Raw genomic sequence first — 11,362 nt, forward strand, 5'->3', positions numbered from 1 at the left:
AATTCTTAAAACTCTATGTGTACACCCATAACAAGCAACCCGCCCAACTTTGATACCAGCACGTGAGTTATCGATTAAGATTATTTTTTCATAGACAAAATGCTCACATTAGAGAAGCCGTATTATGCCGGGTGCGCGAAGCCAGAGAGGAAAACATGAATTTTCAGGAAAAAATTAGCAAAAAAGTTTTGACGTAATTTTGTTATTTAAGTATTTTTTACACGCTTTATATTAGCTTCACCTGTATGTTTGTTTGTAACCGACTTCTTTGGGCGCGATTTTGACCCACTTTAAACGGCCAGATTTCGTTCAAACTTTGTAGATTTATTGAGGACCGATGACAATACACTAATTTGATAAAATTTTCTATTTGTTAGTTCGGTTTTCTGTAAAAAACGTGTTTTTTAGTTTTTTTAAACTATTATTATTTACATGATCAGTGTATGCAAAACAATAAGTCCCTTCACGCTTAGTATACCAATAATGGGATACCCTGTATACTCTTAGAGTAAACTAAACAAACGAATAATTATTCATTGGGGCCTTCAAGAAAAGAGCTTATTTGTCCATAAAAGGCCGGCAAAGCACCTGTAACACTTCTAGTGTTGCAAGTGTTTATGTGCGGTGGTGACCACTTAACATCAGGTGGCCCACCAGCCCCTTTGCTTGCTCTGACATAAAAAAAAAATATAATAATCTGTATTTATCTACCACAAGTCGAACTAAAAAAGCGTGTACAAAGGAAAATTAGTTAAAGAGAAATTAATTAGATCCAGAATATGTTATGGTTTGATACGCAATTATCAGAAAGGACCTTTATAAAATTAATTATAAAATATTCCAGTCCAGTTCCACGAACGACAGCTCAAATTATTTTCGGAAAATTGCTCAATTAAAATGTATCAACTTAATTAATATTTCGTTTGCTCAATTTCAGTTCGTTTCATTTGTTTTAATCCGTGATACAGGTATGTTTGATGAATTTAATTCTACGAAATAAAATCAGGTCAGGTGATGAATATTTTACGACATGAATCCGTAACCTTTCCAACGAATGATACATTTTCGTGAAATATATTGAAATCTGTAATATATTTAAAGTAATGTAGAGCTCACCGATAAGTTTCTTTGTCCGTCCGTAAATAATTGTAAGTAAAATTATTCTCTTCTGAGTTAATGAAATATTTGTTTATTTATTTATTTATTTATTATACTTCATTGTATTTGTTATACGGTCAAACAACGTAATCTATAGAAGAACGTACTTATTCATTATTTTATCAGTATACAATGTAGTAGTCAGAAATTCAAAATACTGATTGGTCAAATATTATGTAAAATAGAAGATAAAATTAGATACTTAGTTTAAAAAAACAAACGTGATTATTGAGATCAAAAATCAGGGCCTCTCCGTATTTTGCGCTACTAAAGGAGACAAAGCTGCCAATTACTAACGCCTGAAAACTACCAAATCTACCAAAAAGGTTTTAAAGCGACAATTCCACACAATGTCAACGACCTGACAAAGGCGCCGCTCGGCCGGCACTAATAAAACTTTATTGGCCCCATATCAAATACCTTCACGGAGTGTCAGCTTTCAATTTTCTAGGAAAACTGTGTAAAATGCATAATTGGCTATTCGTTTAACGGCTTTTTCGTGTAAAAATTAATGTAATTGTCATTTTAATAAGTGAATTATGTAATTTTGTTTATTATCCAATGTATGTAAGTGGAGTTTTATTCTCAGTTAGAATTAGGTGTATAGGTTTATGTAGGTACTTTCGTTTCAATGTTGCTCAAGTTTTACTTGACCTATTCTCTCTAACCTCTCCTACATGCGTCTTTCTTAACATGTTGCAATGAAACAATATAATAATAATCGACAAATCTGTACGACAAATCGACTTGTAAATGTAAAATCATCATTTTAATTTATCATCATGGCTATACTTAGAGAAACACTCTTAAACAAGTAAGAGACTGTGATCTATTCGTGTTATCGTTTATGATTATACACACACAGACTAACTCGTACATACACACATAAATAAAATACGAGTCACTTCTTGAAAATGTTTTCTTCTTTTATTTTTATAATACCGAAATATCTCTAATATATTCTAATAGAAACACTGTTCCAACTAATATAAATGAAAAATATATATTTTTTTGTATTTTATAGGTCGACTTACACGAATAAAATAAATTAAATTTATTTTATAAGTCGACCAGTTAGCTACATTGTATTTGTAGTTTTAAACTAGATATTACATGTTTAATACGATTAACTATTGAAAAATACAAGTAATTTTGAAATAACTCATACGTATTGATATTCAGTAATGATGGATGTAATTAACAAACTGTCAGTATTTACTGTTCTCAAAACCGAATATATTTAATTTACTAGGTTAGTTTCGTGCAAATATAAAACCACAAGCCAGTTATTCATGTTATTATTTAATAGATAAGTCCATTCATCTATATGATGTATTTTATTTTGTTAGTGGTCCGAAAAGTTTAATAATTTTCTGTTTATTCATTAACATTTATGCAAACAAAACATTTCTGAAGAGAAACACAGAATTTTAATTTATTCTCTGAAATTTGGTCTTTAATACGTTATCAATATTAATATTATTTGGTTAGTTTTGCAAAGTGCGTGCGTGCGTTCCTAAAGAATAAAAGTAGAATTATCTCTTATTATTGGTTAAATAAAAAATTTAGGCATTTAATTTTTTTATTAAAAACGTTAATAGAGGTAGAACTCAATAACATTACGATTTCATTTTAAATCTAAACTAAATAATACAATATTCTTTTACGCAAGCTAAGTCAGAATACAAATCTATTGGGACTAAAAGTAGAATAAAATTTTGTCCCGTGGCTTGTCACAGACAATATATTTCTTGTCAAAATAAAATATAAAATAACCTCTATTTATTGTTGAACAATTGTTGAAGATATTGTCGCCTTCTGGTTTAGGTTATTTGGCGCGAGTCCAATAATAATTTTCAGATTTAAAAGTTGCAGCTTTATGATCTTGGTTCTACAATTTATTCAGAACATTACGGCAAGTATAGTTCACATTGTTTTTAATGACTCGTTTCGCAGAATAGCTGGGCGAATTAATTCTGAAATAAAAATGGGGTTAATAGTTCTATATTTCATTTTAATTCATTAGCTTATAATACTATCTAGACAGTCTTACAAATACCGGCTTAAACGAAAAAAAAAAAATTAAATAAATACACATTATTATACTACGTATAACACTTTATTTAGTAAAGTCAAGTAAAAAGTCAAAAAGATGTCCTTTCAAGTGTAAGTTACACAGAGTTAAGAAGAAATAGACACCTCGTAGTAGTTGCATTTGGCAACGTGCCAAGGCAATATTTTAGTTGCAAACTTTATGTAGATTTTGGTGGAATGCTATTTGCAATGATGACCGTCAAAACTAGAAATGGGTACGCTTTTTCAGTGATGTTTTTGCTTTATTTTGATGCTATCTCTACGCTGAAATGAAACTATTGAATATAATATGTTTGGGTGTTTCGATTACAAAATTATACGGAAGTTGTTGTTTTTATTTATTAAATACTAACGTTACCATTTGTTATTCTTTCAATAGTATGATAGGTCTTTAGATTTTGGAGTATAGATCTTTGTTATACTGTTTCGTACGTATTTCAGTAAACACAATTGTAACTACTAAGAGATTTTTTGTTATTAAATTACCTATCTGTGGCAAAGATGATCTTATTTTTTATTTTACAAATTTATTCCTTAACATAATTAATTAGTAATTCGTGCATCTGCCACCTGGTATACCTATATCTAGCCCCTAGGATATGATAATTCATTTCTAAAGTCGGTTAAAACAATATCCAACATAACCTTATTCTTGGCAAGCACATATCGACATCAGATCCAACAGAACATTTCTTGACAAACTCCCACTTTATTTGAACTCGTATTGCTTTTAAAGCCTTGTACTAGATGTTGGGAGATAAATTCTATTTATTGCCAAGTAGAAGACCCAGATACTAGATATATAGCACTCGGATTAACTTACAGGTTAAGTATATATTTATGGCGATTTTATGTTTTTGAGTAACAAATATACAAGATTTTATTATAGAACTAGCGGTCCGCCCCGGCTTCGCCCGTGGTACATTTTTACGTTTTCTCTCCATAAGAACCATCCTCGTACTTCAAGAAATGTAATAAAAAAAGAATTAACGAAATCGGTTCAGTTCATCAGTTGTTCTCGAGTTATGCGCTTACCAACACATTTTGCGATTCATTTTTATATTATAGATTTATGTGAATTAAGATTGTTATAAAATAGAATAAGTTTATTTGCATCGCAAGTTTTAATTATTATAAACTCCATTTCAAGTTGGTTATTTACATTATCTAAAGAAAATTATAGAATACATACAAATAAAATTATTGCGACGATAGCTAATACAAATACGAACTAAAACTTGATTTCAGCCTCGCGGACTTATTGCCTCTCTATATTAAAAATATTCTGGATTAATTTGTTTTCTTTTCAAAGTAGAGCATATTATTTTTTCTCCTTGTAAGTTATTAAGCAGTAAAATGGCTGTAATTTCAAACAATTTCTTCACTTTTGCTGCTTCATATAGATGAAAAACTTATCTTAATATAGCTTGCTTTTCATTCGTTTGTTATCATTATATTTTTTTATATCTTTACTAATATTATAAAGCTGAAGAGTTTGTTTGTTTGAACGCGCTAATCTCAAGAACTACGGGTCCAATTTGAAAAAAATATTTCGGTGTGGGATAGCCCATTTATCGAAGAAGGCTATAGGTATTATTATTAGGTACTTATTTATTAATTTTATTTTTTATTTATTAAAATACAGTCGAATTAAAAACCCCTTATTAGTCTAGTGACTACCTATTAATTTTAATTTGATATTTAAAATAATTTTAATTTTAATTTATTCAATAAATCGGGCTACATCATCAAAATATGCAAACAATAGGATATAGGGTCAGAAGAATCCAAATATGTGTTTGTTTATTCACTTATACTTAGTTTCATCATCATCATCACCATCATCAGCCCATATACGTTCCCACTGCTGGGACACGGGCCTCCTATGAGGGTACAGGCCATAATCCACCACGCTGGCCAAGTGTGTGTTGGCGGATGACACATGTCGTCGAACTTTTTAATTCTTCGACATGTCGGTTTCCTCACGATGTTTTCCTTCACCGTTCGAGCAGTGGTGATGTTACAACATGCGCAGATAAATTGAAAAATCAATTTATTTCCTGCGCGCTCGTCTGGTCTCGAACCCCGGACTTATCGATTCGAAGTCCGAGGTCTCACCACTGAGCCACCGTGGAGCCACCACTGCTCTACTTTGATTACTATGTATCATCTAGCAATAATTAATTATGTGGGCCGATCCCGGCGGCACTGCAATGCCGGGCCGACCCGTGACGGGAGTGGAGCGAGCCCCGAACATCCCGTCTGTTTACAAAAATCAGTTTAATATACTGGTCCCGCTGTGCGGGAACTTTCAGATATTAAGCTGAAAAGAACAGATACTACACTTTGATCTTAGCCAAAAGGCCGAGAAGCGATAATGTACCGGAGCAATCGAGATTATTTACGATTCGGAAAAAAAATAACTAAAGCGAGTGCTAAAAAGTGTCTGATAAACAGTGGTGACATCTGTCGGATGCATAATATGTGAGTAGCTTGTGGTAAGTACCATAAGTACATGTCATATGGTTTCGCCTATGGCGCCATCTAGCGTATTTATGATTAAAACTACCGTACTACTTGTACCTTGTATAAAACTAAGCTTCCTACTTATTCTAATAATAATTATTTATTAGGAATATTCAAGGATATGTTTAAAAAGTAATGCCACAGAAACCGGTTAGAAATCATGACTCCGCACGGTATAATTTAGATTAAGAATTCCGCTTTATCTATAGATTATTTTTACAATTAAACACGGAGCTTTGTAAATTACATAAAGAAAACTAGCTGTGCCCTGCGGTTTTACCCGCAGTGCTCCACTCCTGCTGGTCTAAGCGTAATAATAGCCTATAGCCTTCATTGATAAATGGTCTATCTAACGCCGAAAGGATGTTTCAAATCGGACCAGTAAGTCCTGCGTGTAACGCGTTGAAACAAACACAAACTCTTCTTTCAAACTTTAACTTTTTTACTTGCCAAATATAATGTTATATGGAATTTGTAAGGGAAGGCACTGCCTTCTGAGATACAGGTAATTACCTAGTTCAGAAGGCAGAGCAATATTGTAATGATTATATTTGAAGTTGCTAATAATTTTTTTTTTTTTTTTTTTTTTATAATATTAGTAAAGAAGTATAGATAGATCTTCAATAAGTCTCAGTTCTCGGACTTACGTTATTTCCTTTAAAATATTCTTCTATAAGTTTTGAATATAATCTCGATTTAATGTAAAGAGAAGCTCGAGTTACCGAGAATACAGACATTGTTGTGGAAGCCATTAAAACTTAGCTCACCTTTCTGCCATCTTCGAGGGCGGAATATATTAAAATTTAATGAAAACATAAAAGAGAGGTTGAGTCTGTAAGCTGTAGTGAATTTCCACTTTTGGTTTCATATAATAAAAGAACTGTTAGGATATCTTAAATCTTTATAAGTATAAATTAATTATATATATTATATATTTTTTCTTATATATTCATTATATCTTATTTCGACTTTTAATGAACATAAAATGAATTATTATTATAGGTACATATACTAGTACCGCAGTCCGCAGGTCTTATTAGGTGCTGTCTTTTACCTATTTTGTGGATTGTTTAAGCTTTAAAATGCTGTTAATATAATGAATTAATTCGTTTTGATGACCAGATTTTTATTGATTCGTCCCATTAGATATAAGTTATTAAATTGATTTCATTGATGTTTAGAATAGGAATGGAATTCATCTTTAATGTAATCTTTAAAAATAAAATAATAGTTTTTAAAAGGAACTGAAGCTCTACGATCGTTTACAAAAGTGCTATAATTTTTTTTCATCAGTTTTATATCTTTTATCTTACTTCATCCCAAGCAGAGCCAGATTTCAAGGCTTGTATAGTATAAACTAGCTTTCCACCCACGGCATCGCCCGCGCAGTCAAAGAAAAACCCGCATAGTTTCCGTTCCCGTGGGATTTCCGGGATAAAACCTATCCTATGTCCTTTCTCGGGTATCAAAATATCTCTATACAAAATTTCGTGCAAATTGGTTCAGTAGTTAAGGCGTGATTGAGTAACAGACAGACAGACAGACAGAGTTACTTTCGCATTTATAATATTAGTATGGATTAGTAACACCTATTTCCCAACACAACTGTCTGACCTTAAAAATAAGTAAAATCGATACAGTATTGAGGTTAATTCAACCGTGGGAAGGTGTCCTTATTTATTAATCGCTTGATAACTGCCGAAAGGAGGATCAATACTCGTTTTATGGCGAATATCACCGGTACCATGACGGCCAATAAAAGTTTGGGATTTAGTTTTTATGGTTTTGTTCGAATGAAATATAGGGGATTGCACGCATCATAATGTGAAGCGTTTGGAGAAGTGCTTGTAATGTATTTATTTCATTGCACATATTTATTGTAATATAACCATTAAATAACAAGAAACAATAAAAAGAAAATATATGGTACTAGAAAGATGTAGTACAATTGGCGGCCTTATCACTAAGCAGTGATCTCTGCCAGGCTACTATTTAAGTAGTTATCGATGTGGAAATATAGCAAAAGTTTTATTAAAAGTGGTTTAGAATTCTTTAAGTTGGTCAGGAATTTAATTTACGTTAATTCATTACAAACAAAGTAATAAAAATTTAGGAGAAATCTATACTAATAATATTATAAAGCTGAAGAGTTTGTTTGTTTGTTTGAACACGCTAATCTCAGGAACTACTGGTCCGATTTGAAAAATTCTTTTGGTGTTAGATAGCCCATTTGTTGAGGAGATAGGCTATATATCATTACGCTACGACCAATAGGAGCGGAGCACTGAGCGTAAAACCGCGAAGCTCAGCTAGTATTATGATAAAAGGTGGTAAGTATGCGTGAGATACTTTTATCGACATAAATAAAACATTGTTAAAATAACTCCTGATCCAATTAAAGTACGAAACACGTTAAAAGCTTTTAAAATAAGGTCCCGGGGCGATTAGACCCAATGTCACAGAAAGCTCTTTACGTTTTCATTCGGTATTTAGAAAACTTCTTGAATTTATTATATTATAATTAGAATAACAAAATAATATTGAAATCAGAGACCTTTCAGCGGTTTACAAGTGCTATTTATACATTAATTCGTTATAAATTCATCATGCCCGACATTTTGAACGGTTTCAGCGAATATGGTGGACTGGCGGCTGTAACCTAAATATAATTTAAGTAAATAATGTTATTACTAATGAATAAACAATTTCCTAACAGGGTGACGTATTTTATAATACGAATGTTCGTTGATCGGTCTGTTACCTTTACATACTAAATTATCACTACATAATAAATAACAAAGTCGCTTTCTCTGTCCCTATGTCCCTATGTCCCTTTGTATGCTTAAATCTTTAAAACTACGCAACAGATTTTGATGCGGTTTTTTTTAATAGATAGAGTGATTCAAGAGTAAGGTTTTAGTGTATAATTTACTAGTGGTCCGCCCCGGCTTCGACCGTGGTACATATTTCGCAATAAAAGGTAGCCTATGTTCTTTTTCAGGGTCTGAAGATCAAATTCATCAAAATCGGTCCAGTAGTGAGTATGAGCCTATTCATTACAATAAATCAAACAAACAAACAAACAAAGTTTTCCTCTTTGTAATATTTTTGAGCTTTTTTTTTGAGTAAGGAAAGATAGAGAAAAATTTTCTCTTTTGGAAAAGAGTTGGAACTAAGGTAACTAAATGTCACCTGTCTCTACCCTTTTTATACTTCCTTATTTACCTCTATTGCTTATTATTACACAAATACACCTAAATAGAATACCGTGAAATATATTACGTAAATAATGTGCCAGTCAGTTTGGCGCAAGGAATGGCAGAACTGTTTCACAAATAAGGGCAGAGTTCACGGCTTCGCTAGATCGACGATTGTACGGCTACGAAATGAGAGGTTTTGTACGCTAAGTGAATTCACATACTTTTCAATACTTTTCGGTTTCGAATAGATTTATTATAGTTATAAACTGTAACCGAATAGTAGTAGTAGTAGCAAAATTTTCATTTTATAATTATTTTTCTTAAAAGTCAAAACTTAATATATTATAATGGGAAATAATCTAATTGTCTCCCTGGTAGGTAATAATAAGGTAAATGTATATACGATCGCTATCACCATTTCATTTTGATTAATTTAATATTTAATTATTACCTTACAATATTAAATTAAAATATTTCTACTTCATCAATCTCCGAAAATGGGATTTCCATAAATTAAATAATAGGAATAAGTTACTACTTAACAAAGGTTGTACCTGAAAATAGTCCATAATAATAATATTATGTCTTATGTGTGTATGACATAATATTATTATGTGTGACATAATATTATTATTATGTGAGTCAAATCTCTATGTATTTTGGGATGGTTTTAAAATAATAATAAATTATAATTACTTAAATAGATAGCTTCAGCTTAATTATTATTAGTACATCGTCTGAAACAGCTGGTTTCGTGGCCACACCCGCCATCCGAGTAGAACACGCAACGACTCAATAAAGAGTACAAAGAGCTATTTCCAACACGATTTGGGTTATTAGATGCTTTGTGATCATAATTAGTGGCCTGCGAACTCGCTAATATAATTTATGTGACGACTTGTAGTGTTTCTTTTATTAAATTTGTGTTTGATTGAATTATTAATAAGACTCCTGAGTTATTAAGCTATCAAAAGGAATAGATATCGCTATTCCAGTTATATCTCTGTTTCAGAGGTTAGTCTGATCACACAAACAGACATTTTGAAAAAAAAATAGCTCGCTGGTGTCGAGTGTAACCATTTACAATAATATATACTTGCTAGTTATTGCTAATTTAATGAAAATAAGCGAAATATTTGAACGAGTTTAACAGGACTAAAATGAAATAAAGCTTATATATTAGATTGAAATAAAGAAACATTCTGATTAATATTGTGGCCTGTGATATATAATCTGAAAAATTATAGAGTAGCAAAACATCACGCAAGAAGACACTATGTAGGTACTATATACAATAACGTATCGGAAATTTCCTAACCAAAACAGAAACTAATGAAATTTGCAGCTAGCAAATCCAGAGCGTAGGTTTTAATTACGCCTCACCTAGGTGTTCGTGTTTGTCACTGTTTGCCTTCCATTACAGGAGTCTGTGGGGGGAGTGGGAGTGGGGAGGAACGTGACCGGCGAGCGATGGGCCGTATTATCGGTTATCGAGTTACGATTTATACGAACGGAATAGTAAATAGTGCAATTGATAAATAATTCCACTTGTAAGAGGACAGATGTGGATGTTTGAGATGGAATGATGATTGTTTTGGTGTTTAGTAACCGATGTATGAAAGAATGAAGAAAGTTTATTACGTCACCTAATTGTTATACTAAATATAAATAAATATAAAATAGGTACCTACTATGAATATTTACATATGTACAGAAAGAAAACTAGAGAAGAGTTACTCTATACACATGATGTGTTACATAATATTCAGTGTGTGTGTTAATTTTTTATTTTAAAGGGCGAAAATTTTCCACTGTTATGCACATTGTAGATAACCTAATGTTCCTTAAAAATTAAAGATTGATTGTAACGTGAATAGAAGGCAAGTAGCCTGAAAACCATGAACACTTTGAATTCCACTTCATATATTTATTAATACATAATCACATATAGATTACCATTACATAAGCGTCGTCAGGATGACCAGACTGGCTGGCGCGGCACGATGCCAACGCGTCCATAGCGTTCCTTATTAGATCACCTTCTTGGTACTTATTCAGAAACCACGTTGTAGAAGGAATTATAGGTTTCTTGGCTGCATTTCGGTTATAGCTGGATACTAGGTAATTCTAACAGCAGAGAAGACTTTATGTAGGGAAGAAATGTGTTTAAAAATACTGTTCATAAGCTGTTACAGCCTACAGGAATGTTTTAGGTGTCAATGATAACAAAATATTCCACGCAGCGAAACCCTGCCAGGGCCCAGGACATATTCATTTGCATACACATGCCATTCAAAATATATTTGGGAAAGGTTTCTTTCTGTCCACGCCTTATCGCTGAAAGAATAATGATCGATAAGTTAGAGTATGCCTGCAAAACAAAA

The 11,362-nt window shown here is 32.1% G+C and overlaps 1 non-coding gene across 1 annotated transcript; it reads right to left on the reverse strand.

Moving 5' to 3' along the window:
* Positions 1–5,435: 5,435 nt before the first annotated feature.
* LOC123698796 lies at positions 5,436–5,628 on the reverse strand. Its single transcript, XR_006752462.1, has one exon. It is a non-coding gene; the product is annotated as a U2 spliceosomal RNA (small nuclear RNA).
* Positions 5,629–11,362: the final 5,734 nt, after the last annotated feature.

The sequence above is a fragment of the Colias croceus genome, chromosome 16 (assembly GCF_905220415.1).
Source record: "Colias croceus chromosome 16, ilColCroc2.1".
Taxonomy (NCBI): Eukaryota; Metazoa; Arthropoda; class Insecta; order Lepidoptera; family Pieridae; genus Colias; species Colias croceus.